This window comes from Leptopilina heterotoma, unplaced genomic scaffold (assembly GCF_015476425.1).
Source record: "Leptopilina heterotoma isolate Lh14 unplaced genomic scaffold, ASM1547642v1 Lhet_44, whole genome shotgun sequence".
Lineage (NCBI taxonomy): Eukaryota > Metazoa > Arthropoda > Insecta > Hymenoptera > Figitidae > Leptopilina > Leptopilina heterotoma.
The window spans coordinates 1,224,258-1,251,661 of NW_025111084.1; the positions used below are offsets into that span (position 1 = coordinate 1,224,258).

Sequence of the window (27,404 nt, forward strand, 5' to 3'; positions counted from 1 at the left end):
TTATAAATTTTAAAAATATAAATTTTAAAAATATAAATTTTAAAATTATAAATTTTAAAATTATACATTGTATAAAATGTTAAATGATATATTACATAAAATATCAAAAAAATTACATGCCATAAAAATTAAATTAGTGGGATTTTTGTTTCCTTTATATCTAAATTTCATTTAATAGATTTTCTAAATTGAAGGATTTTAGAGAAGAGGAATTTAAATATATTCTAAAAATGGAAACAATAAACCTTAAGTGCATTATAGCTTTTTACAGCTAAAGGTTATATTGTTACTTTCGAAAAAAAGTACCTCATAATTTTTTTATTTAAAAAAATTTAGGTGCCATAAAGGTTTATTCTTTCAGTTTTATGTGATGAAAAAGTGGCGACTTTGTCCCACCACTGGCACCATTTTCAACTTTTCTCCTTCTTCCACATTATTCCCATTTCACTTGTGTTTGAAAGTACACTCACATTAAACCACGTAATTTGATACCATTTCGACAATTCTAGACCAGTTTAGCCACTAATTTTCCTCAAAAAAAATATAATAATAAAAATAAGAAAATAATAGTAATAGTAATGTTTTTCATTTTTAGTTCACTCAGTAATTTTTCGAAATCATAATTTTTTATTATATAAAAAAAAGATTTCGTTTATTTAAACGTTTAGAATCTTTAAAACTAGATTTAAAACATTGAAACCTTAAAAAAAAGCGGTTGAAAATTAATAATGAAATACTAAAAGTATAATAAAATTTTTTTGAATAATTTGAATAATTCATTATTGATTTTATAAAGGGAAAAAAATCTAATAAAAAGCGAAGAAGAAAAAACATGATCAAAATGTAAATTAACTGTGAAATTTGAGAATCGTTATAATATGGATCAATTTTCGTGCGTTTGGTTTTTGATGTGAAAATTGACATGTTTATCGTGCTTATCGTTCACTGTCATATTGTCATTAATCATCAGCCTTCAGTTGCATGTTTGACATTTCTGGTTTAGATGATTTATCAAACTAAAGCTGTATTACTTTCAATGACCGCATGTAAATAACGCTCATATACACAGACACAGACACAGGCACAGACACGTATTGCCCCAGTGACGCTATTACTGAAATTCAAGTCCAAATGCCAATTAATTTAACGTTAACTTAATGATTTTGATTTCATGGTTGTGTTCCGAGCAAGGCGAAAATTTCATTTCATGTAATCATGATGCCCGCCACCATGCAAACATGAGTAAACACAATAAAATCCCTTTATGACACTTCGCCAAACACTTGCCAGCAAATTTCCACTAATAAACAAATAAATCTTTTCACACGTTAAATAAATCGCACGATTATAAAAACAAGGCGAAAATAAATATTAGCTGAAAAATAAATCATAAAAATGATGGAAAAAATATAATATAGGAAAAGTTGTATTTAAAATTTTAAAATAATACAAATGGTAATAATAATAATAATAATAATAAAATAAATAAATGTATAAATAAATAATAATAAAATAATAAAATGAAATAATAAATAATAATAATAAAGAGAAAAATAATATGTAATAAAAATATAGTAATAATATTGGTAAAAAAATAATAATAATAAGAATAATGATGATAATAATAAGTAGAAGAAGAAACAAATAAAAAGTAACGTCGTTGTTTTAAATTTTATTCTTTGCACTGTAAATAAAAATTATTTGATTCAAATAATCGATCACTTGTTTATTGTCAAATAAATATTTACTTGAATCAAATGATTTTTATTCGAGTCACTTCAAAAAATGAAATTATTGGTTTAAATACAATTTACTCTCTAAATTTTAATTAGTAAAAATGTTTGCTTATTTGAATTTATCTCGTGACTGAATTTTTGCTTTTGAATTTGTAAATTTTACTAAAAAATAGTATTTCTACTAATTTATTTGTAAAATTTATTGGTTCAAAATTTCAAAAACAATTTACACTCTAAATTGGAATTAGAAAAATGTTTACTAATTTGAATTAATTTAGTGACTGACTTTTTGCTTTTGAATTAGTAAATTTTACTGATTAACTATAATAATCTTCGTATTCATTCTTTCATTTTTTCTGTTCCTCGCATTCTGAAGTTGACTTTTGTGTATACTTTTGTTTTTTGTTAACTTTTGATAGATATTGTATATTTTAATTATGTTATAATTATTTTTATTTTATACTTAATTCAAAATTTTAATGACAAATAGAAATCATCAGAATTTTTTTCACTTCTTTTCATTCAAAGACTAAAATTTTGTGAAATATTATGTTTTGTTAAATTGAAATTATGCAGATTTTTGTTCTTTACTTCTAAAAAAAGTTAGAAAATTGTTAAACAACTGTGATTTAGAAATAGAAAATTTATTTATTTTGCATTATTTTTGTTTATGAATCACAATTTTTTAAACAAAATTATTATTTTGTTTTAGAAAAAGAAGAAAAATATATTTGCACAATTCTTATTTTTAATTTTATTTTTGGAACAGGATTTTCCACAGTAATTAAGACATTCAAAAATTTCAAATTCAAACCTTTTTTAAATTATCAACTTATAAAAGTATTTGTTATAAAACATGAAGATATCGATTACTCCGGAGTGATCGATTTCTTCATGTTTTCTATTAATTAAAAATGACTGAGAGATAAAATCATTATTTTATATTATAACAATATTGTTACTGTAACTTCAGTAAAATTATTTTCATCATTTTAATTCAATTATTATTTTCTAGAATGTTGTATTATTTTTTATGAAAATAATAATTGAATTCCTTAAAAGTATTTATTATCTATTTATAAAAATAATTGAATGCCTGGTAATATTTTTATTATTTATGAAAATAATTAAATGTTTGCATACAATTTTATTAAAATTTTGTTTAAATAATTGAATTCTTTTTGGGAAATTTTATTAAAATAGTAGATAATGAAAATCATTGAAATTAGAAAAATGCATTTTATTTTTGAAAATAATTAAAATAATTAAAATAAATAATAATAATTGAAATTAGGACAAGAATTTTTTTGACATTTATGAAAATAATTGAACTTTGGAGAAGAATTTTGTTATTTTATAAAGATAATTTGAATTTTTACGAGAATTTTTTTCAAATTTGGAACATAGTTGAATTTTATAAGAAGAATATTATATTTTTTGAAAATAATTGAATTTCTCCAATTATTTGCAATTTCTCCAAAATTGAATTTTTTTAGTGTTTTCAATAACAATTATAATTAGAAAATTTTTAAATTCTATTAGTTATAAAATTGCTAATTTTATTTAAAAAATGTAGTTAATTTAGTGACTGACTTTTTGTTTTTGAATTAGTAAATTTTATTAATAAATAGTAATTTCTACTAATTTATTAGTAAACTTTAAATTTTACTAATGAATTAGTAGAAAAGAAATTACTATTTATTAGTAAAATTTACATTTTACTAATGAATTAGTAAAAAAGAAATTACTATTTATTAGTAAAGAAAATAAATTACTATTTGTTAGTAAAATTTAAATTTTACCATTGAATTAGTAGAAAAGAAATTACTATTTATTAGTATAGAAAAGAAATTACTATTTGTTAGTAAAATTTAAATTTTACTAATAAATTAGTAAAAATTATTATTTATTAGTAAAATTTAAAGTTTACTAATAAATTAGTAGAAATTACTATTTATTACTAAAATTTACTAATTCAAAAGCAGAAAGTCAGTCACTAAATTAATTTAAATCAGTAAATGTTTTTACTAATACAAATTTAGAGAGTAATTGATTCAAATAAAAATTATTTGGTTAAAGTAAATATTTATTTATTTAATAATAGTCAAGTAATCGGATATTTGAATGAAATAAAAATTTTTTTCAATAGAAAATGAATGAAAATTACAAATAAAAATTTTTATACCAATTTTTGGTATATAAGATTTATTTAATTGAATATTTAATTCAGGTTTAGAGAAGATAACGCTATATGATGATGATGATGAAATATCTTTGAAAGATATATTGCTTGGGCTTAAGTATAAATTATGCCAATAAATATATTGTCGATTAATTTGAAAATGTGACAAACTAATTTTGATGTATTAGTAATATCGTCCATCGTTGTAAGTTATAATTAATGTTTAGAAAATGAGATTAAAGTCACAAAATACAATTAAACTGTGCCTATAAATTTCTACGCTATTAATTATAATGTCGATGATATGCGATAAATAATGGAGTGAAATCGATTGAACTAGAATAATATTCTCAAAGGATATTTGTTCCTTATTTGTCTCAATTTATAGTTTGTCCCATATTTATTTATATCTGCACGCATATAATTAAATAAAATTGATTATAATTAAAGGCAGACAATTTTGTGAAAATAATTTATTAGCGTCGCTTGAAAAGCAGGTCATTGGTGCTGTTTTCGTCGCCCATTGTCGTGTTAATTATTTTTTCAAATGACCAAGAATTGTTTGATGAGTGTGAGTGTGTATGTGTCGAGATTTCGCTCGAAAAAACTTGAAACTATGCCAAAATGATTTCAGCGAAGAAAATGAGGGATAGAGTTTTTATTTTTGAAAAAATCCCCTCGTAACGGATTCTTGAATTTTTTTTTACTTTTTTTTTTCTTTTTAATGCACAAAACCTTCGGGAATATGAAATTTTTTGTGTGGAAAGTATTATAATTTTGTCTGATATTTTTAATTCATTTCATTTTGATACATAGTTTAGAAAGAAAATTTTTAATTAATATTTTTTTAAATTTTGTAAGAAATTTCAATGAATTACATTTTTAATATTTAAATTAACTTTTTGATGTTTTTAATTAACTTTTTGAAATGTATTTTTTTAATATTTTAATTAATTTTTTTCATTTATCAACTACATATCAGTTATTTTGAATTCAAATCTTGTATTATAATTATACAATATTCGCAGTAAAATATAAAATAATTGTGAAGCAGATTACAGAATTTTATGTTTAATTTGAGGAAGAGGAAAATTCAGTATTTAATTATAATTCCGTTTTTGTTCGAAGTTTTAGTTATTTTGTAATAGAATTATAAAATTTGTTCGGTTCGTTATAATGTAAAGTTCAATTTTTTTTCAAAATGGTGAGAGACAATTTTTTTTTGTCACTTTTATAGTTCTTACAAGATTCTTCATAATTAAGTGCTGAAATAATTGTAATTTAATAATAGAAAATTTTCATAGAAATCAAGGTGAGGGAAACTCTTAAGAATTTAATTTAAACTTTAATTAATAGAATAAGAAAATTTCAGTATTGTTCAAAATTTATGTAAAGTTTGTAATTAATTAATAAAGTTTAGCGATTTCATGATTAAAATTAATTATTAAATAATTTAAAGTATTAAATATAAAGTATTAAAATAAAAATGAATTTAAAATTAATAAAAATTAAGTATTTAATTGTTATTATTATTATTATAATTATTAAAATCATTAAAATTAATTGGAATTTCGCGCCAATATTTTATCCGACAGATGGCGAGGAACATTTTTACTCACATTAGAAATAGAGTTGACGTGGTATATAATATCAGTTGAGATTTTTGTTATATTTTTTAAATAAAATACATTCATTTTATTAAGAATATAACAAAAAAATAATAAATATTTAAATGCAATATAAAGTTTTTGATATAATAATATAAAAATAATAATAGTTATTATTATTGTTACAATAAATTTTCTTCTTGGTTGAAATTTATTGGGTTGTATAAAAAAGTTATTTACTGAAAATAGTTGATTCTAAAAAAGGCATTTCGCAAAAAGAAAAGGAGGAAAAAAAGAGTGTATTGTGGGAAAATGTTCTGGAGAAACATAATTTTCTTCATTTCTGTAATGATCCTTGACTCATGTCATAAAAAAGCGCTTGTGATACACTAAAATAAGGGAGAGCATTTGACATTGGACCGGGGGGTAAGGACAGCGACACTTTATGCGTTGCTAGTGCAATAAAAGTTTCAGAGAAAAGCATAAAAATTCTCAGCTCAGCGAAACCCCTTCTGCTCCTCTTTCTTTTTTTGTTCGTTTTCTTCTGTTTTTATTCTTCCCTCTTGCATATAACATTTTTGTTTGTTTCTAAAAGTATTCACAATTTTCTCCATCTCTTATTCTCATTCATACATATTTACCCCCAAAAAAGAAAAAAAAGCAAAAACGAAAAATCTGATAAAAACAATGAGAGAATAATATAAAAGGATAAAATGTAATACCTAATTTAACAACGAAATGAAAATAAATAATAATTTTTTTAATTAAATATAAATTGTATAGAGAACTTAACAATAGCTGTGAAAAATATGTTATTGTAATTTAATCCCGAAATGAAAATAAATAATTTTTTAAAATTAAATATAAATTGCATAGATAACAAAACAATGTCTGGGAAAAATATGTGATAAAAGAGGAGGGATTAAGAGAAGAGAAAAAAATGAGGTAAAATAATAATAATTAAAAAAAAAGATAATGAGAGTAAAGGGGAAGAAATATAGGAGAGGAAAAAATTAAACTCGACAAGGAGAAAAAAGAAGAGCAAGTGAAAATAAAAGAAAGGGAAAAATGAAATAAGAAATGTAAATTTCACACGTACAGAAGAGAACGGCCTTAAGTCCTTTGGACCATTTGCGAATATATTAACGGAATAGCGTGCTAATCGGTAGGTCACGTAGGTTTATTGATAAACGATAAATTCTCTGATAGTAAAATCAGCACGAATCGAACTATAGTGAGAGAGAGAGAGAAAGAGAGAGGGGAGGGAGAGGGAGAACCATTCGATGGATATAACGACCTGTGGTTCGCGAAAAAATCCTCTGAATGCAGAAAACGGAAAAATGTCTGAATATAAAGGAACAAAAGATCGAAAAAAATATGCTGCAAAAGCCAAATAGATCCCGGCATATTTGTTAAAGATGCTCTATTATTATTTTTATTATTATCGTTATTATTCTTCTTTTTCTCTGTTATATTATACATGCTTGCGAGAATAGATAATGGAAATTTTTCAATTACAGTTGAAATTAAAATGCTGAATGTTCTTTTTATTTATTTTATTCTATTTTTTTCCGAAAAGAAAATATAAGAGAGAAAAAAAAATAATTCTTTTCTGAGAAATGCATTAGTTTTCTTTAATAAAAGTGTATCACTGTTCATTATTAAAATTTCTTTGTGTAAAAGTAAAGTAATTAAAATAAACTTTTTCTTGCAGTAAATAACCACGCAATTTTATTAAATTTATTACTTTATTTTTATTATTTTATTATTATTATTATTATTTTGACGATTTTCAAAATTGACAAATTTTCTAACTAAAAGCAAAATTAATTGAAGCAGTAAAAACAGATTACGTAAATAAATAATTTCCCCCTCACTAAAATGTGAATTTAAAAATATTTTTAAAAAATAGAAAAATAATAATTTTTTTTATTTCTTTTATTGTTTTAATTATTTTAATTACAATAATAATAAAAATTGTCAACAATTTTATTTTTTATTATCACTTTTCACCCAGAAATAAATTGACATAAAATCCACTGAATTATTTATTTGTTTGAAATAAATTTTATTTGGTTGAGATAAAAATTTTATTTGTCTGGAATAAAATTTTTATTTGGAACAAATAAATAATTTAGTAGGTTCTGTGACAAATATACTTTTAGTTGACTCAAATAAATTTGGTTTAAATAAAACATTTCTCTATGTTGTCCTTTATAAGCCAGTTTACTACTACTGGACCCAAGGAAAAATTTTATTTAAACTAAATAAAATTTATTTGAGTTAAATATATTTGTATCTTTGTATATTTGTTCCAGAGACAACTAGGTTATTTTTTCTTTTTAGATAAAAATTTTATTTGACATAAATAAAACTTTTATTTGAACCAAATTAATTTTTATCTAGACCAAATCTAAACCAATTCAAAAATTTTAATAAAATTCTTGGTTAAATTTTAATTATTTTCAAAAACTTTCCTCAATTCAACGATTTTTAATATCTACTACTTAAATGAAAATTCGCAAAAGAATTCAATTCTGTTAAAAAATATTTTAATAAAATTCTACGCAAACATTTCATTATTTTCATAAATAATAAAAATTTGCCAGGAATTCAATTATTTACAAATTATTTTCATAAATAATAACATTTTTTACAGAGATTCAATTATTTTCATAAAAAATGAAACTCATCGTAGAATTTCAATTATTTTTAATACAATTTTCATGAAATTTCTCGAAAAATGAAATTATTCTTAAAATTTTATTTTATTTTATTAAAATTTATTAAGAGACTTCAATTATTAAAAAATTTGTTAATTAAATTCTTTATAACAATTCAATTTTGAGAAACATTAAATTATTTAATAAAATATTTATTTTTGTATTTAAATAATTGAATTCTCGTAGAATTTTCTAATAAATATTGATTGATTGAAAAATATTGATAAATAATGTTGATTTATTTGAAGAAAATAAATTTATATTTAGTCCAAATAAAATTTATTTGAAACAAATGAAATGTCTAGTTAGCTCTGAGTGAAATATACCTAATTTTTCTGGGAATAGAAAAAAGAAAATAAAAATAAATAATTATAAATAAAGATAAATAATTATAATAAATAAAAATGAATAATTATGATGGGTAAATAATAATTAATAAATAAAAATTATGTTTAGTGAAAAATTAAATTCCATACTAATTCGGACTAAATTGATAAAGTTATAATTTGCGTCTGTAACGTCAGTTAATATTTACTTTTGAGAAAGTTTAGCGGCAAGGGAAATTGCTATTGGTTAGTGGGTTTTGGCTTTTGGTTTATAAACCTCACAATTTTGAGTTTCGCATTTTCTTCTCTTTTAAAACAAAATTCATTAAAAATATGAAAACTAATATATATATATATAATATTAATTCTGCGGAAAATATAATTTACCTAATTTTTTCATGCTCCTTTTTCGCATTAGTTAGAAGAATGAAACTAAATTAGTAAGAAAATTTAATGAAAGATGCGTTTTTTAATTTAATTTAGAAGAGAAAAATATGTGTCGTGCAAATGTAAATCCGGATTCTTTGGGTGAAAAACGATATTATTGGAAAATTTATTTAGAGAAAGGTAGTTTTTTTTTTCGTTCTGGAAAATATTGCGTAAGATTATAATATTTAATTAGACATTTATGTGCATATATTTTTTTTTGAATAAAAAATTGAAAATTTTTAAAAGCGTTCTTACTTTACTCGATTATTATTTCAAGAGAAGATGTAAAATATATTTATAAATTGAATTTATGCAATTGATACGCAATTGTCAGAATTATTAACATGAATTTTTGACTACTTTTATACAGATATAAATTCAAGTATTTTGGTTGTAATTTGTCAATATATATTTAAAAAAAATTTGTTTTTTTTAAAGTGAATTCGTTGTATTATTCAATATTGTACTGTTAAAAGGAGGACACAAAATACAAAATGTGAATTTCGATGATGAATTAATAACTCTATATGACATATAGCGTATGGAAAAAATTTTGACGATTTTCAATTGGCAAATTTTATAACTAAAAGCAAAATTAATTGAACCAGTAAAAACAGGTAGCGTAAATAAATGATAATCCCCTCGCACTAAAATGGGAATTTAAAATGAACATTTAATGATTCGATACAAATGTTTCAATTTATTTATTATTTCATATATATGTATATCAAATAATAAAACACCACTCTCGAAGTAACTATGATGATAAAAATAAAAAATCATTTGGGGAAAAAATATGTTTTAAATACGGTTCTGTTTATTTTCCTATAAAATTTCGATCGTTAATTGAATAATGATATATTTTTATTTATTTGTTTATATTGTTATAATTATTACATTTCTCTTACTTCATTCAATTTTTATTTTATTAAAAATAATATTTTTACATATTAGAAAAATTATTTGTTATTCAAAACATAAAAACAGATTGTTTTATTTATCCTTACAATGAGTTTAAAAATTTTGATTTTTATTATTTTCTTTTTTCATTTGGTAAATTTCTTTTAATTACAGAAAGGAAAAGAAATTTTCGAACGTCGTTCAAAACTTTTTATAGTCTTTTTTAGATAAATAATCGAGTAAATCGACAATAATCGAGTAAATAAATAATTAAATAAATAAAATTATTATATTAAATAGAACATAATAATAATTTTTTTAATAATAATTTCTTTTCTGGCTAAAGTATGAGAAAAATATACAAGTAAATAAATAATTTCCCAGAAGATTTCAATGTTCAAATGAATGATACTATTCTTCTTAAATATATTCGAAAATTTATTAAATGTAATTAAAAACACTAAAAATTAAAATTTTTACTTAGTTAGAAATTAATTTTTCTCATATATAGAGAACAATTTTTTAAATAATTTTAATTACTTTTTTGAAAGTAAAATGGAAATTAAAACAAAATTATTATTTTCTTTCAGAAAAAGAAGAAAAATATTTGCACAATTCATATTTTTAATCTTATTTTTGGAACAGGATTTTCACAGGAATTAAGACATTCAAAAATTTCAAATTCAAACCTTTCTTAAATTAAACAACTTATAAAAGTATTGTTAGAAAACATGAAGATATCGATGATCGATTTCTTCATGTTTTCTAATAATTAAAGATGACCGAGAGATAAAAACATTATTTTATATGATAAGAATATTGTTACTGTAACTTCATCAAAATTATTTTTATCATTTTAATTTAATTATTATTTTCTAGAATTTTACTTAAAAAAAATTTATTATCTATTTATAAAAATAATTGAATTCCTGTGAAATTTTTATTATTTATGAAAATAATTAAATGTTTGCATTCAATTTTATTAAAATTTTTTTTAAATAATTGAATTCTTTTTGGAAAATTTTATTAAAATAGCTGATATTAAAAATAATTGAAATTTAGGACAAGAATTTTTTTGACATTTATGAAAATAATTGAACTTTGGAGAAGAATTTTGTTATTTATAAAGATAATTGGGATATTTATGAGAATTTTTTGTTTTTCAAATTTTGAACATAGTTGAATTTTTTTTGTCTTTTGAAAATAATAAATAATTGAATTTGTGCAATTATTTGTAATTTCTCCAAAATTGAATTTTTTTAGTGTTTTCAACAAAAATTTAAATTAGAAATTTTCTCAATTCTATTACTTTTAATAAAGATTATTCTAGAATAAATTTAAATAAATAGTAATAAAATTTTTTTAAAATTTTGAAAATAGTTGAATTTTATTTATTTTTTTCTTTGAAAATAATTGAATTTGTGCAATTATTTGTAATTTCTCCAAAATTGAATTTTTTTCGTGTTTTCAACAATAATTTAAATTAGAAATTTTTTAAATTCTATTATTTTTAAAATTGTTAATTTTATTTTAAAAGAGTCAGTAAAAATTTAGCCTATTTGTTGTTACTAATAAGAATAATAATAATTATTATATTATTATAATTATAATAGTAATAATAATAATATTAATAGGTAATAAAAGTGAGATTATTAATAAATTCAAACTTGAGCAATAAACATATATTGCGACAGTATTATTTGCAATTTAATTGGTGAAATAATAAATTTAATTTTAATGTATTATAATATTTGGAAATGGTGACAAAGTCGGTATATTTAGAAGGCAATAGGAAGCTCACAATGCAAGCGTATATAAACCCCATTAGATGTAATGGCGTCAGAGCATTACCTCGAGCCGCTGGGGAAAGAGAAACTGAGCTTCAAGGAGTGGTTTTGATGCAGCAATGCGGAGAAACTGGGAAACCTAGATTCCCCCGAATGGCACTAAGGGAAACTAGCACTTGACTACTCTTGCCATAAAAGGCAAAAAAAAAAAAAAATAGAGAACGAGAGAGAGAGATCACTAACATTTCCTCACTATCAAGATTAAAGCAACCATGAACCTTGAAACTCAACCATATATAGTTCCAAGGATTCACTACACAGTGAACCTAATTTTCCTTCATGTTCGAAAGTTTTCTCTACTCTTCTTCTTTTTTTTTCTTCTGACTTCTTCTTCTTCTTCTTTTTCAAGCAATTTTTTTGGGACATTTATTGTTTGATTGTTGTCTGTTTTCTTTGTAATGTTTTTCTTTTATGCGTATTTTAGAGAGCATTTGAAAGTAAAAATGTATTTTAAATGAAATTTTATTGTTTACCCCCCACCAATTTATAGGGGGGGGGGGAATATTATTTTGACTCTATTATTTTATATTATTAAAGTTACAAATAAAAGGTGACAATTTTTTAGGGAAAAATAATTTTCCAGGAGACAATTTTTAATGCTCTTAGGATATATTTATTTCTAGGAGAAAATTTTTAATGCTCTTGGAATATTTAATGTGCGAAGTCGTTTTTGCCTATAAAATCTAGAAACATTATGTGGCTTTATGCTGAATTTAAAGTCGGGGAGTTTAAATTAAGACCAAAGTGTTTCTTAATTTTACATTCTGGATGAAATATTTTTTGAAAGCAAACATTTTACGGGAAAGGAAAAATTTTCAAGAAATAAATAAATCTACTAAAGAATTAGTTAAATTTTACTAATAAGTAATATTTTGCTTATTTTTACTAATATTCTCTTTTACCAATATATTCATTTTTACAAATTTATTAGTAAAATTTACTAAATTAAAAAAAAATCAAATATCACATAAAATTTATTTGAAACAAGTAAAACAAGTAGGCTTTGAATGAAATATCTTTTTTCTAGACATTATGCTGTTTGTATATTTATATATACTTTATGTTTATATTTTTACATTTATAGATGAAATCGTCTTAACTTAAATATTATACACTTTGAGAAAATGAATTTCAGAGTGTAAAATCTCTTAAAGTGATTGCACTGTGTAAATTCATTAAATATTTATCAACTTAAGAGATAAATTGTTCGCCTCGAAGCGATTCAAAATTTATTTTATGTTCTCTTTTTTTCCCCCTTTAGCATTAGAGGTAAAAGCTTTCTGAAATAAGTAGATTTAGTATAATTGCCTTGCATCTTGTTGGTTGAATTTACATATATATTTGAGTATATATATAAATATCTTTGTGTTTGTGTGTATGTGTGTGTGTATATATTTTGAAAGTGGACACGAGTTTGTGTTTGTAAACATCGTTATAAACACGAGTCAATCTCATCCTACCGAAAGTTAAGGATCATGACTTCTTCAAGCAAAGTGTTGCCGCCCTAAGGACTTGACCTCTTTGCACACGAATGAATATTTATACGTTCCCCTTGTCTCCCACTCCCCCCTCATTTGCTCACTCTCACTCTCTCTCTCTCTCTCTCTTTCTCTAACTCCCTCACTCTCTCAAGGTGGAAATGAATTTCAAACTCCTCAAGGGCTTTGAACGACACTTGTTCCCGGGTGTTTAATTGTTTAATGTAATTACACATGCCTCTGTAATAACATTTCATCAAGTACAATTTTTTAATATTTTATAGTTGTATTTGTAATATTGTTGTTCAATATACTTTGACAGTGAATATATTTACTCTCTAAATTTGAATTAGTGAAAATGTTTACTAATTTGAATTACTTTCTAAATTTAAATTCTAAATTAAATAATTGCTTACTACAGGATTTCTAAAAGTCATGGAAAACCTGAAAATCATGGAATTGTCATGGGATTTCATTTTGATTCATGGAATAATGGAAATCTCATGGAATTTCTAATCGGATTATGGAATTTTTTTTAGTTTATGTTGTAAACCCGTGTGATTGAAATTCGCACTCCTTTATTACTCAGGATGGTCACAAGTTTCAATTCATCAATTTTCCTGACAATTTACTGATATTAAAATTATTTTCCCTGACAAAATTCTTTTTACAGTTAGGAAAATATGAATGTTTACAGAAAATAAGTAAACTTTATGAATTTTAATAATATTTTAATTTAATTTTTTCCTTAAATTTAAATTAATTTTAATACTTTTCCTGAATTTAATTATTTTCTACAATTTTGAACTGAACTTCATCTCAGAATCAATTAATTTAATTTTCCTAAAGTTCTTCTAGAATTCAATTATTTAAATATATAAACTCAACTTTTTATAATAATTATAACTCTCCATAGTTTTTGAATAAGTTATTAAATATTAAGGTGTAATATTTTCAAAAGATTAAAATAAAGAAATTCTTACAATTAATTTTTTAAAAATATTTTTAAATAATTTTTGAACGATAATAGTTTTTTAATTTTGAAAAGTTTCCAAACAATTAAAATTCGGTAAAAACTTTTAAAAATAATTGAATTTTTGAAAAATGTAAATAAAATTGATCAAATGTTTGAAGAATTTTAATTATAAACAGGACCATGATTTCTCAACAATTTTAATGAGTCCAAAAAGTAAATTTTCAATCTTAAAAAATTATTGTAAAAGAATTCTAAACATTAGTTTATAAAAATATTTTATTAATATAATTTTTTGAAAATGTATTTCTTAAAAGAATTTTTGTATAATTTAAAAAAACCAAAGAATTTGTTGATTAATTTTAGGTAAAATTTTTGAACATTATTGTTTTTTCTAAAATGTTAAAAATAATTCTAAAATTTTATCATTTTTGGAAATATGTAATTAAACTACCAAACGTAAACGACCAAAATAAAATTATAATTTAAAAATAATTTAAACTCTTTAAATTTGTGTCTGACTCGAGAGATTTTCCTTTCATGAAGGAATAACATTTGTCTGACTTGTCTGATCGGCTGACTATTTTCGATTGTTCTACTTAGATTACGGAATTCTTTCTCTGGATATGTTGAAGAACGTTTTAGGTCAAAAGGTGACATTCTAAAATTCTTATTTTAAATCTGTAGAAATTAAGTTTGTCTCTAATTATGTTAACCATTTTTTTTTTTTTTTTTTTTTGGGTTTTTAAAAAATAAAGTTTGACACACTGTCTGACTATTTTCGTTTTTTCTACTTAGCTAACTGAATTCTTTCTTTGTTATTTTAGATAAAAAATGTTCTATTTAAAAGTATTTCTCATTTTGTGTAAATAAATTGTTTCTCTAATTATTTTAAACATCTTTTTTTATTTATTTAAAAACCAGAATTTGTCTGACCGTCTGACTATTTTCAATTTTTCTACTTAGAACACTGAATTTATACTTTGAATTTATTGGAGATCATTTCCAGAAATTAATTTTTATTATAAATATTTTTAAAGTCTTTTTTGGAGTTTGAAACAAAAAATTTGTGACTGCCTGACTATTTTCGATATTTCTACTTAGAATTCTGAATTTTTTCCCTGCATAAGTTGAAAAAACTTCAATTTAGGTGAAAAGTAGACTTTCTAAAATATTCTTATTTCTAAATTCGTGGTAATAAATTTTTATCTCTAATTACGATAAGGATTATTTTTTGCTTATTTGAAAATAAAAATTTGTTTCAGTGTCTGACCATTTCAGATTTTTCTACTTAGAACGCTGAATTCTTTCTCTGCGGATATATGTTAGAAGTCGTTCAAGGTGTAAAATTTTGTATTCGTATTTTCCAATTTTCGAAAATCAACTTTGTATCTAATTATTTTTGAGTTTCTTTTTTGTACTTTGAAAAATCAAATTTGTATTTATTTTTCTTTTTTTCCTGTAGTTAAGTTTTAAGTTAATTTTTGGTTATTTTATTAGATAGAATTTTCTTACACCATTTTTATTTTTTTTTTGCTTTGTTTTTTTATCTTTGGAAAAAAGAGAATTGTGCCTAACATGATTTTTCTTTGAAATAATAATTGTCTTGTAATTTTTAGTTAAATTGAAATATTAATTGTCGGATATTTTTTTAAATTGAAGTCTCAGAAGCTAATAATTACGGTCTGACCCGAAAGAACTGATCTACTTATTAAACAAATGACCTTTGTCTGACTTGATGACCTTTTCCTCTGAATTCTTGAATTGTCTGGCGTATTTTGGAATTTTTCTACTTGCAACATGAATGTTAGTCTTTATTTTTATTGCCTTTGTTTTCTTTTTTATAGTTTTTTCCATTTTTCTACTTTTTTCTGTTTTTTTCTTTTCTCTGTTTCTATTTTTCTCTTTTTCTACTTTTTACATTTTCTACTTTTTTCTTTTTCTATTTTTTCTGTTTTCTCTTTTTTCTATACACTGTAAAAAATTTAGGGAGTTAACGGACTCGGGAGTTGGGAGTTAAATTTTTTGAGTTAAAAATCAACTCCAAAAGAGAGTTAATTTCTAACTCCCTTCATTCAACACCCGCGCGAGTTATTTTTTCCATGGGGAGTTAGCATTTGGGTGTGAAATTTTAACTCTCTTTATTTAACTCCCCTGGCATTAACTCTACAATGGGTGCGACTTTTATGGACTCCCCGGGGGAGTTAAAATTTAACTCCCTTTTTTTACAGTGTATATTTTTCTTTTTTCTAAACATTTTTCTTTTATCTACTATTTTCTTTTGTCCTATTTTTCCTTTTTTACCTTTTTTCATTTTTTTCTTTTTTGGCAATTGGTAAAGAAAAGTTGAATCGTGTAAAAAATAAAATTTCATTCTCCATAAAATATATTTGTGGGAATTACGAAAGACTTGAAGCAAAATTTTTCTTCTTTCAGTTACTAAATTCCGTTCGATATGGGATTTTTTTTTTATTCTGATTATCTACAGAGAACTCGAATTTTTATAACAAAGTATCTGACTCTCGCTGTCTCTCTCGCTAATACTCATTTCATACATTATTCATGTATTACTTTCGCATTTTTCGAACAAAAACTGAATGCAATAATAATATATACAAGAAACTATGTAAAATCTCCCATAAACGATTCAAGAATATTATTTCAAGTACTTTCAAGTCAGAGAGAGAGAGAGAGAGATATAATGTTTTAAAAGTTGAATAATTTAAAAGGCAAAGTAACAAGTCGAATAAAACAAAACCCATAGAAAGTATGACATTCTAGTCGGTTCAAGTGGATTTAGAATCACTTGGTGGGTTAATTTATTTACATATAAATATTTAAAAAAAAGAGAGAGAGAGAGAAAGAGAGAAAGAGAGACTTTTTGAAAAGTAATATAAACATTTTATAACGATATAATGTTTCTCGCATTCCAACTGAATGGATTTTCAAGTTTTAGAAGTTGCAAGCTCCTTTTACTCGAAAGCATCTACTTTTCAGGTGCGAGTGAGTTGAAGCTTGCGAAGTTGGATTTTATTATATGAAACACAAAGTGAGCTTTCAGGAGAAGGTTTTTGTGTAACCCCCGGGTGCCGAAGATGCATAAAAGCAAAAATAAATGCCGGTCATTAATATCATTCTCGAACCAAAGTAAAGAGTAATTTATAACTCCTGTCAAAGACATTATCTATATGCATTTTATGTTCTCAATTTCAAAATGTAATAAAGCTTCTTTATGAAGCTCCATGAAAGTTTTCTCCATATACAGACTAGTGCATAACTTATATATAAAATTCCAGTTATATTTCAGTCGAAAAGAGAAAAAAAAATTGAATTGTTTATGAATTTTCAATTCAACGTATTGACATTTTAGTGAATCGATTGTTACAATTTTATGCGATTTTTTTTTACTGTTATATGACTTTATAATATTATTATAATGTTGCTTCATTTGCAGCAACTAAAAATTTCATTATATTAGCGAAATTTTTAGTTATTGCAATTAATACTTTCATTTTTATTTTATTATTATTATTGTATTATTTGTGTCTACCCACGTCAAAAAATTCCTTGAAAGTACCCCCTGGAAATTCCATGGAATTTCCGTGGAGTTTCCATGGAAATTCTGCAAGTTTTTTATTTTAAAAATATTGTAAAATTTCCAGGTTTGTCATAGGTCAGGAAAATCAGGGAAAAGTCAGGGATTTTTATTAAAGTACTGGAAAAAATTGAATTTTCAAAAATTTTAATAAAATTCTTGGCAAAATTTCAATTATTTTCAAAAAATTTCCTCAATTTAATCATTTTCAATATCTACTGTTTAATAATAAAATTTTTCAAAAGATTTCAAGTATTTAAAAAAACTGTTGATAAAATTTAAAGCAAACATTACATTATTTTCAAAAATCATAGAATTTCAATTATTTTTAATACAATTTTAATCTAATTCCTCTAAAAATGTAATTATTATTAAAGATTTTATTAAAATTCGTCGAAAAATAATTGAATTATTTAAAAATTTGTTGATAAAATTCTTTATGAGGATTCAATTTTGAAAAACATTCATTTATTCAATAAATTATTTATTTGCATTTTATTTGTATTTAAATAATTGAATTCTCGTTGAAATTTGTAATAAAAATTGATTTAAAAATGAATTTCAGTTAAAATTTGACATAAATAATTGAATATTAAAAGTATTGCAGCAAGAATTTTTGAATTTTGAATATTTTTAAAAATAATTACATTTTTCGAAGAATTTACTTAAAATTGTATTAAAAATAATTGAAATCCTGTGAAGAATTTTATTATTTAGGAAAATAATTGAATTCTTGTAAAGAATTTTTATTACATTTTTTTAAAATAATTGAAGACTTATAAAGAACTTTATTATTTATGAAAATAGTTCAATTCTTGCAACGAATTTTTATTAAATTTTTTTCAAATAATTGAAATCCTGTCAAGGATTGTATTATATGAAAATAATTGAATTCTTGTAAAGAATTTTGATTACATGTTTTTTTTGCAATTTATTTGTATTTAAATAATTGAATTCTCGTAGAATTTTCTACTAAAAATTGATTTAAAAATAAATTTCAGATAAAAATTTTACATAATATTTGAATATTAAAAGCATTATAGCATGAATTTTCAAAAATAATTGAATTTTGAATATTTTTGAAAATAATTACATTTTTCAAAGAATTTACTTAAAATTGTATTTTAAATAATTGAAATCCTGTGAAGAATTTTATTATTTGGGAAAATAATTGAATTCTTGTAAAGAATTTTTATTATATTTTTTTTAAATAATTGAAGTCTTGTAAAGAATTTTATTACTTAGGAAAATAGTTCAATTCTTGCAACGAATTTTTATTAAAGTTTCTATAAATAATTGAAATTCTGTCAAGAATTGTATTATTTATGAAAATAATTGAATTCTTGCAATGCATTTTATTACATTTTTTTGTAAATAATTGAATTCATTTAAGAAATTTTATTAAAATAGTAGATTTTGAAAATATTTGAATTTCATCGAAGAATTTCATTATTTGTAAAATGTTATTGAATTTTTGCAAAACATTTTTGAAAATAATTAAATTTTTTGAGGAATTTATTTGAAATTGTATTAAAAATAATTGAAATCCTATGAAAAATTTTATTATTTTTGAAAATAATTGAATTCATGTGAAAAATGTTATTACTTGTAAAAATAATTGAATTCTTGGTAAGGATTTTATTAAAATTTTTGTAAATAGTTTAGTATTTTATTATTTATTTATTTAAAAAAAGTTAAGGATAAAAAAAAGAAATATATTATTTATCTACTTTTAATTTATCTCATTGTGGAATTTGTTTGGAATTCAAAAAAGAAAATTATTAATTTATCTAATTGTGTAATTTCCTTGGAATTTTAAAAAGAAAATTGGTTTATTACACAGTAAATGCTAGTGGAATAATATATAGTTAAGGAGATTTAATTTTTTGGGAAAAATTGGTTTAATTTTAGCTTCTGTGTACGGCTTTGTAGTTAGAGACCCAAAGCCCTTGAGTTGAAAACTTAAAGGCTTTGATGAGCACAAATTGGAAGCTCTTATTCAGCAGTTTCAGTTTCAAAGTTACCTGCTGTTCCTCAACAAAATGTTTCAGTTCAAAAGTCAATTATCAAACTTTGAATTGTAAATTATTTGTATCCAGTCAAAATACAACAATATTTTCAATTGTTATTAAAGAACAATAAAATTTTATATCCTTTGCTTTGTGTTCAATTGGATATTTTTCTGCTATAATTGGGTATGCAAAATTTAATTATCATTATTTAATAAACCGAATGTTTTATAATTTTTTTTATAGAATTTTTGTTTGTAAATTTTTTATAGAATTTTTGTTTGTAAATTTTTCATAGAATTTTTGTTTCTAAATTTTTTATAGAATTTTTGTTTGTAAATTGTTTATAGAATTTATGTTTATAATTTTTTTATAGAATTTTTGTTTGTCAATTGTTTATAGAATTTTTGTCTATAAATTTATTTTATTAACATCAAATTAAGATTATTTCATTTCATTTCGTTTTGTAAAAAAAATATTTTATCTCCTTGACTCATTTGCTGTGTAATAATCTTATTTCACGTTTGTTGGAATTAATTAAAAGCAGTAGGAGATCTTTTTCATTATCAAGCTTTGAGATCTTTAAGTAAAATTGTATAATATGTAAGAGGGCAAATGTGGGACAAAGGGGAAAATTATTTGTGTAAAGAAATATTCTCTCCTTTGGTATTTATATACATTATGCATCAAGAGAAGTAATTTATTTGAATTAAAGAAAATTTATTTACATTAAGTAAAATGTATTTCAATGAAATGAAATTTCTTTGAATTTAAACAACATTTCTTTGAATTAAACAAAATTTATTTGAATTAAGTAAAATGTATTTCAATGAAATAAAATTTCTTTGAATTAAATAAAATTTTTTTGAAGTAAACAAAATTTATTTCAATGAAATAAAACTTCTTTGAAGTAAACAAAATTTATTTGAATTAAGTAAAATGTATTTCAATGAAATAAAATTTCTTTGAATTAAATAAAATTTTTTTTAAGTAAACAAAATTTATTTCAATGAAATAAAACTTCTTTGAAGTAAACAAGATTTCTTTGAGTTAATAAATAAATTTTATTTGAATTTAACTAAAATTGAATTGAATTTAATTAAAATTGTATTTAATTTAACTAAAATTGTATTTAATTTAACTAGAATTTTATTTAGTTTAATTACAATTTTATTGAAGTTAAATAAAAAATTTATTTGTAACAAATAGAATAGTCTCACACATAAATTTTCGTTTAAAATCAGTAACTTTTTTTTCTCCGAGTGCGGTGAATATCGAGGAATACTTTAATTGCATTCAAATGAGGATTGGAGAAAATTTAATTAGACAGTGCTTTCCATATAATTTAGAATTAAATTTATGTACTCGAAAGAAGATAAATTTTGCAGGAAAAGTTGGTTTTTGGGGATATATGTTGTCAACTTGAAACGATAAGATATGCTCATTACGTAAGCAAACAAGCCGGCTTATAATACAAGCGCCAAGCTTCGGTAAAAGCCTTGATAAAACTTTCTCTGTATATGCCACGTTCCACTCTTTGGTTTTAGTGCCCTGGCAAAAGGGTCGTTTAATTAATTGAACTGCCCTCTAGTCTACCTTTACTGCACCCGGATTACTCACTGAAAGCCACAATTCCGTTTCAAAATATTTTCACTCAACTTTTTTTTTTATTTTTTTTTGAAAAAAAGCCCTTGAGAAAATGTTGACACTGACAATATAAGCATCGTTTTACAAAACTTTTTTATCGGTATTACATTCTATGGGAGAGTTTAATTAACCGATAAATTTTTAGCACTTTGAAAATTTCGTTTTTATATTTAATACACCGATTTTTTTTAGTGGTAAATATTTTTTGTTTATATTTTAGATTAACGAAAAATTTAATAATTAATTCATAAAGAAAATTTTTATTTTTACTCAAGTATCATATAAATGTTTGAATTTGAAATTTTTTGAAAATCTTAATTCCTGTGGAATAATAATAATGATTAAAAATGTAATTAAAAAAGAATTTGTTGGTGTTTTGGAATAATTTTACAATTAAAAAAATTCGTAATTAAATGTAATAGAACAGTTTTTTGAGTGTCTAATCATTTTTAGAATCTAATAATAAGCTTTGTTGGAATTTTTTTGCAAAATGCGTATTTCATTCAAGGTTTGCAAAAAAATTGCAACAAAGCTTATTATTAGACTCTAAACATAATAGAAATGTGAAAATAATATTAAAATATAAAAAATTATATTATGATGTGAATGCAAAATTTTTTAATTTACAATTTAGAATTTTGAAGTAATTTTAGTTTTTCATGAAACAATTTTAATTCCTCAATTCTTTTATTATAATATGAAATTCTTATGAAGGAAATGTAAAATTTTTTATGCTTCCCCATCTTTGTTTGGTTGACTTTAACTTGAGATTTGAGTTACATGAAGAAGAAATTTCACAAGAATTTAATTATAACATAAAAGCTTTAGAGTAAATAATAATGAATTTCCGTGGAATTTTTTTGCGGAGCATTGCTTTCTTTTTTATTTCTTCTCTTTCGCACATTTGTTTTAAAATAGTGAAAAATTAATTAAATCTTGTAGATATTAACAGTGTTGGTTTGAAAAATATTTATTTTTTAAAAAAATTATTTATTAATTGATTTAATTTGCAATTTTCGTCCACAATTAAATTTTAATCAACAAGACAAATATTTGCAATTTATACATGCAATAATGTGAAATGAAACAATATGCGTGTGTAAATTTGTGTTTATTATATAATAATTAAAAGAAAAACATTAAATAGTTATTTTGAAAGAGAATAATAAAATTGAGGAGAAAGAGTTGTAAAAAAAATTCAACAAGTTTCATCGAAAATAAATTACATCCATTTTATGGATGTTGAAGAAGAGGAAAAAACGATGTTGTAAATTTACAATGAAATGTGTTACCTGACTGTTAAATAAATGAAATCACAAGTTTTCCTTTGGTTCTGTTTTTCGCCGCTCTTCAAGGTGCCGTTAACGTAAAAAAGAACTCTCGTAAACTCGTGAAAAAAAGGGGATTTTTATCTTTTCCCGAGTTGCGTGTTAAATTTCTATCAAGTTAAATATATATTTTATTTAAAAAAAGAAAAATAGATAAATATAAAATAAAGTAAATTAAATTGGCTATTTTATTTAATTTTTTTACTTATTATATAGTTATTTTATTTGTTTTATTTAATTTATTTAGTTTATTTAATTTATTTATTTTATTATATTATATTTATAATATACAATTTATTATTCTATGTTTATTGAATTATTATTATATTTAATTAAATTGAATAAATAAATATAATAAAGAAATTATAATAAATTAAAATTTTTATTATATTAAAAGTGAAATAAAATGAAATTAATTTTTGTTAACAAGAGAATGAACATTTTTTCACAAGAATTTTTTATTAAAAAAGGGAGAATTTATTTTAAAAATTCTGCTTTAAATGTCCCTGAAGATTTAAACGTTGAAATTGAACGAGGAATATTTGTTTTAAAAGGAGAATTTTACGTTACTTTGTTCAATTTGAATTTTATTGTAAAATAGTTTTGTGTACATTCAAAAATGAATCGTTTACTAAATTAATATTTATTTTATTCTTATATCAAAGTGCAGTAATTTTTGTAAATATTGAAAATGGAAACAAAATTTCGTTCATTTGAGGGAAAAAATTCAAGTAATTTTTTGAAATTGTTTTCTTCGAAAAGTTTTTATGATTCTTTTATTTATTTTTACTCTGAAGTTAGAAATTACAAATAAAATATTATTAATTAGTAATTTTTAACTTCAGAGTAATTTTTTTAAATTGTTTTTTTAAAATTATTTATTTTTTGACTTTTTGGGATAAATTTACCTCCTTATGAAAGTATTGTTTTGAAATTGTATTAGAAAATTTGTTCTAAATAATAAATTTTATTTATTGTTAATGTTTTTTAATAATTTATTTTTTATTGTCTGCTCTTTCTCTTTAGAATAATTTTTTTGAAATTGTATCGTTGCAGATTTTTTTGTATTCTTGCATTTAATTCAACGTGAAAAAATTCCCGGGAATGAGATCGAGAAATTCCCGAAATTCCACTAGAGTGACTCCAAGAATTTTTGGTATTCATTTTTCTTTACTCCCGGGAAATTTCCAGGATCTTTTTTACATGAGATTATTTATTTATTTATTTAGAATTTAAATATTGTCAATACATTTTTAATTAGATTTCTTCAAAGATTTAAATTATTTTCAAAAATTTTGATGAATTTTTTTTTAACAATTCAACTTTTTTCAACATAATTTTAATAAAATTCTTCGTAGAAATTTTATTAATTTCAATTATTTATCAAAATTTAATTATTTTTATTTTATTGTAAAATTTTATTATTTTTATAATATAAAATAATTATTTTATCACTTGTTTTATAACAATTTTTTTAAAATTCTTTAATTTCAAAAAGGTTTAGAATTTGAATGTTATGTAAAATTTTAATTTTAATAGAAACATAATAATGATTAAACATTTATTTAAAAAAGAAGTAATAGAACATTTTTCTGATTAATAATTTTTGAACTGAATCAGAATATTTTTTAGGGTCAAAGAAAAGTAAGAATTTTGTCTGGAATTTAGGGGAAAGTCAGGGAAAAACAAAATTAAATTTTTGTTGGCAATAAATTTAGTGTTAAAAACCTGGAAAAATTCCATTTTTTAACCTGGAAAAGTCAGGGAATGTTTAATAAAATTCTTGTCAAAATTTAATTTTTTTTATAAATATTGCAAAATTTTTCGACGAAATTAAATTATTTTCAAAAATTTTAGTAAAATTCTTAATTATTCTTAATTATTCGATAAAAAAAACCCTGTAATAGTTTTTTTTATTTATTTTTTATTTTTCACTTTAGGGTAATTTTCTGAAATTATTTTCTTAACCATTTTTTTGTATTCTTTTAGTTACTGATTTATTAATAATTAATTTATTGATAATTTATTTATTTATAATTTATTTGTAGATAATTTATTTATTTTTTTTATTTTTTTGAACTTTAAGAGTAATTTTTTGAAATTTTTTCCTTGGGAAAGTTTATTTTATTTCGTTTCGATTTATTAATAAAATTAATTTATTGATAATTTATTTATTTATAATTTATTTGTAGATAATTTATTTATTTATTTTATTTTTTTGAACTTTAAGAGTAAATTTTTTGAAATTGTTTCCTTGGTAAAATTTATTTTATTTCGTTTCTTACATGAAAAAGTCCCTCTCGATCTCACTCTCTCTCAATCATTTTATTTCTTTTTTGACTTTTATTGAAATCGCATAAAAAAATTGTATCAAATGTCTCTGGTATTTCTGAATTGAATATCAGTCTTGAAACTGATTGAATATATATCATTCTTCCATAAAGTGAATTTAGCACCTGCTTTTCCATTCGCTTTCAACGCAATCATGTCATTACATATGCACACGTCAATTGGACACATCACATTTTGCCTCGCGGCAAAAGCATCTCCTCTGTATTGATATTCACGCAAAACAAACAGAAATGCGTAGATTTCAACATTGTATCTGCTGTAGAATATCGAATTCACAATGTCTTCCTCACCACTAAACCACTACCCACCACCATCCCTCTTTTCCAACCCCCATACCGAAATGTATATATAGTGCTTCTCATAAATTGTAATTGTCGGTGTGGTAAATGGATTTTCCCAGTTCGTTGGATGAATTTTCCCTCAAGGTATAAATAATATGCTCCTGGCATTTTTTTTTACCTCCCCCTCTAGCATTGTGTACAATAATGCAGCAGGTTAAAAAAAAGAATTCTTTATACAAATTGAAACAAGTACTTTGAAAAAAAACAACATTGCTGTATATGCGTTTATTGATTTTACATTTTTGCTCGAATTGAAATAGGATCAAATATTTAGTCGTAAAACTGCTTTTTTATTTGGGAGAGGAAAAAAAAGTCTGTTTGTTTTACGAGAGAGCACGATAATGGTCAACATTCGGTGATGTGTAAAAATATCAATATAAAAATATAGATGGGGAAATACGTTTGAATTTATCTTCAATTTTTTGTTGTTTAATTAGTGTTCCAATTTTCTTTTTTTTCGGGGAGGGGAATTATTATTGACAATACTTGATGTATCGAGATGAAATTCTACTGAATTATTATTATTAAATTAAAGAAAGAAACATTTTTTTTTTATTGAATCACTGCGGGAAAAAAATTTAAATTTGCAATAACGTTAATTATTTGATTTACTGTTTGGAATTATTTAAAAAAAATAGTTATTATAAATAACTATTTGGAATTATTTTTAAAAAAGAATCATTTTAAATAACAGTTTGAAATTATTTTTTAAAAGAATCGACAAATGTAATATTATTCTTACAAATTGTTTTTGAAATTTTCAAAGGAATTCGATTATTTAAAAATTTGGAGATAAAATTCTTTATGAGAATTTAATTTTAAGAAACATGCAATTATTCAATATCTACTATTTTAATCCAATTTTCCAAAAGAATTCAATTATTTAAAAGAAATTTAATAACATTCTACGCAAACCTTTAATTATTTTTATAAAATAAAAAAAATTTCACAGGAATTGAATTATTTACAAATTTTTTATAAATTTCTTCGCAATCATTTAATTATTTTCATAAATAATAAAATTTTCAGAGATTTTTTTTTCCACAGAGAATTATTTTGAATAACAAGTTGAAATTATTTTTTAAAAAAATTATTTAAAATTATTATTTGGAATTACTTTTAAAAAATAATTAATTTAAATTACAATTTGGAATTATTTTTTAAAAGAGTTATTTTGAATTATTAATTGGAATTATACTTTTAAAAAAGAATTAGTCGAAATTGTTATTTAAAATTGATTTTTAAAAATGATTATTTCAAATTATTGACAATATTCACAAATTATGAAATTAAGATTGATTGAAATTATCAAAGCATTTGAACTTCTAGTTGAATAAAGTAGCAATCAATATTGAAATGGATTGAAACCACTGTATTGAATAACTATATATTGTATGTACGTATGTTTAATTAAAGTATCATCGATTATTATGCAGTAATTTATCACAATTTTACTGGTGAATTGAATGACAAATTTAAAATTCATTGTTTATTTGAGTTCCACTTATGAAACTTACACCACTTATTTATTAATCTTTACCTATTAGTTATTAAAACTCAATCTATTATGTATTAAAGTTATAAATATTATTTTTTAAAATTAACAATTTTTTTAATTGAAGTAGGCATAAAAAATAATTTAATTGAATCAAATATTGCAATTAGTTCACTATTTTCTCTAACAAATATTAACTTGCAACAAATCATTTCTATTTTGAATGAAAAATATTTTATTCGAATCAAAAAGTTTCTGAATACTTGAAGTGGTAAATACTGTTTGAATTAATTTAAATAAAAATTAGTTGAATTAAATAAAAGTTATGTGACAAATATTCATTTGGGACCATAAAAAAATAATAAAAATAAAAACTTATTTGAAAGAATTATTTATTTGAAGCAATTATATATTTATTTGGAACAAAGGAATATTT

General features: G+C 22.1%; 1 protein-coding gene across 5 annotated transcripts in view; it reads right to left on the reverse strand.

The window, feature by feature from the left end:
* LOC122506848 (neural-cadherin) overlaps nt 1-27,404 on the reverse strand; it is a 227,424-nt gene that overhangs the window by 25,678 nt on the left and 174,342 nt on the right. The window lies entirely within an intron of this gene.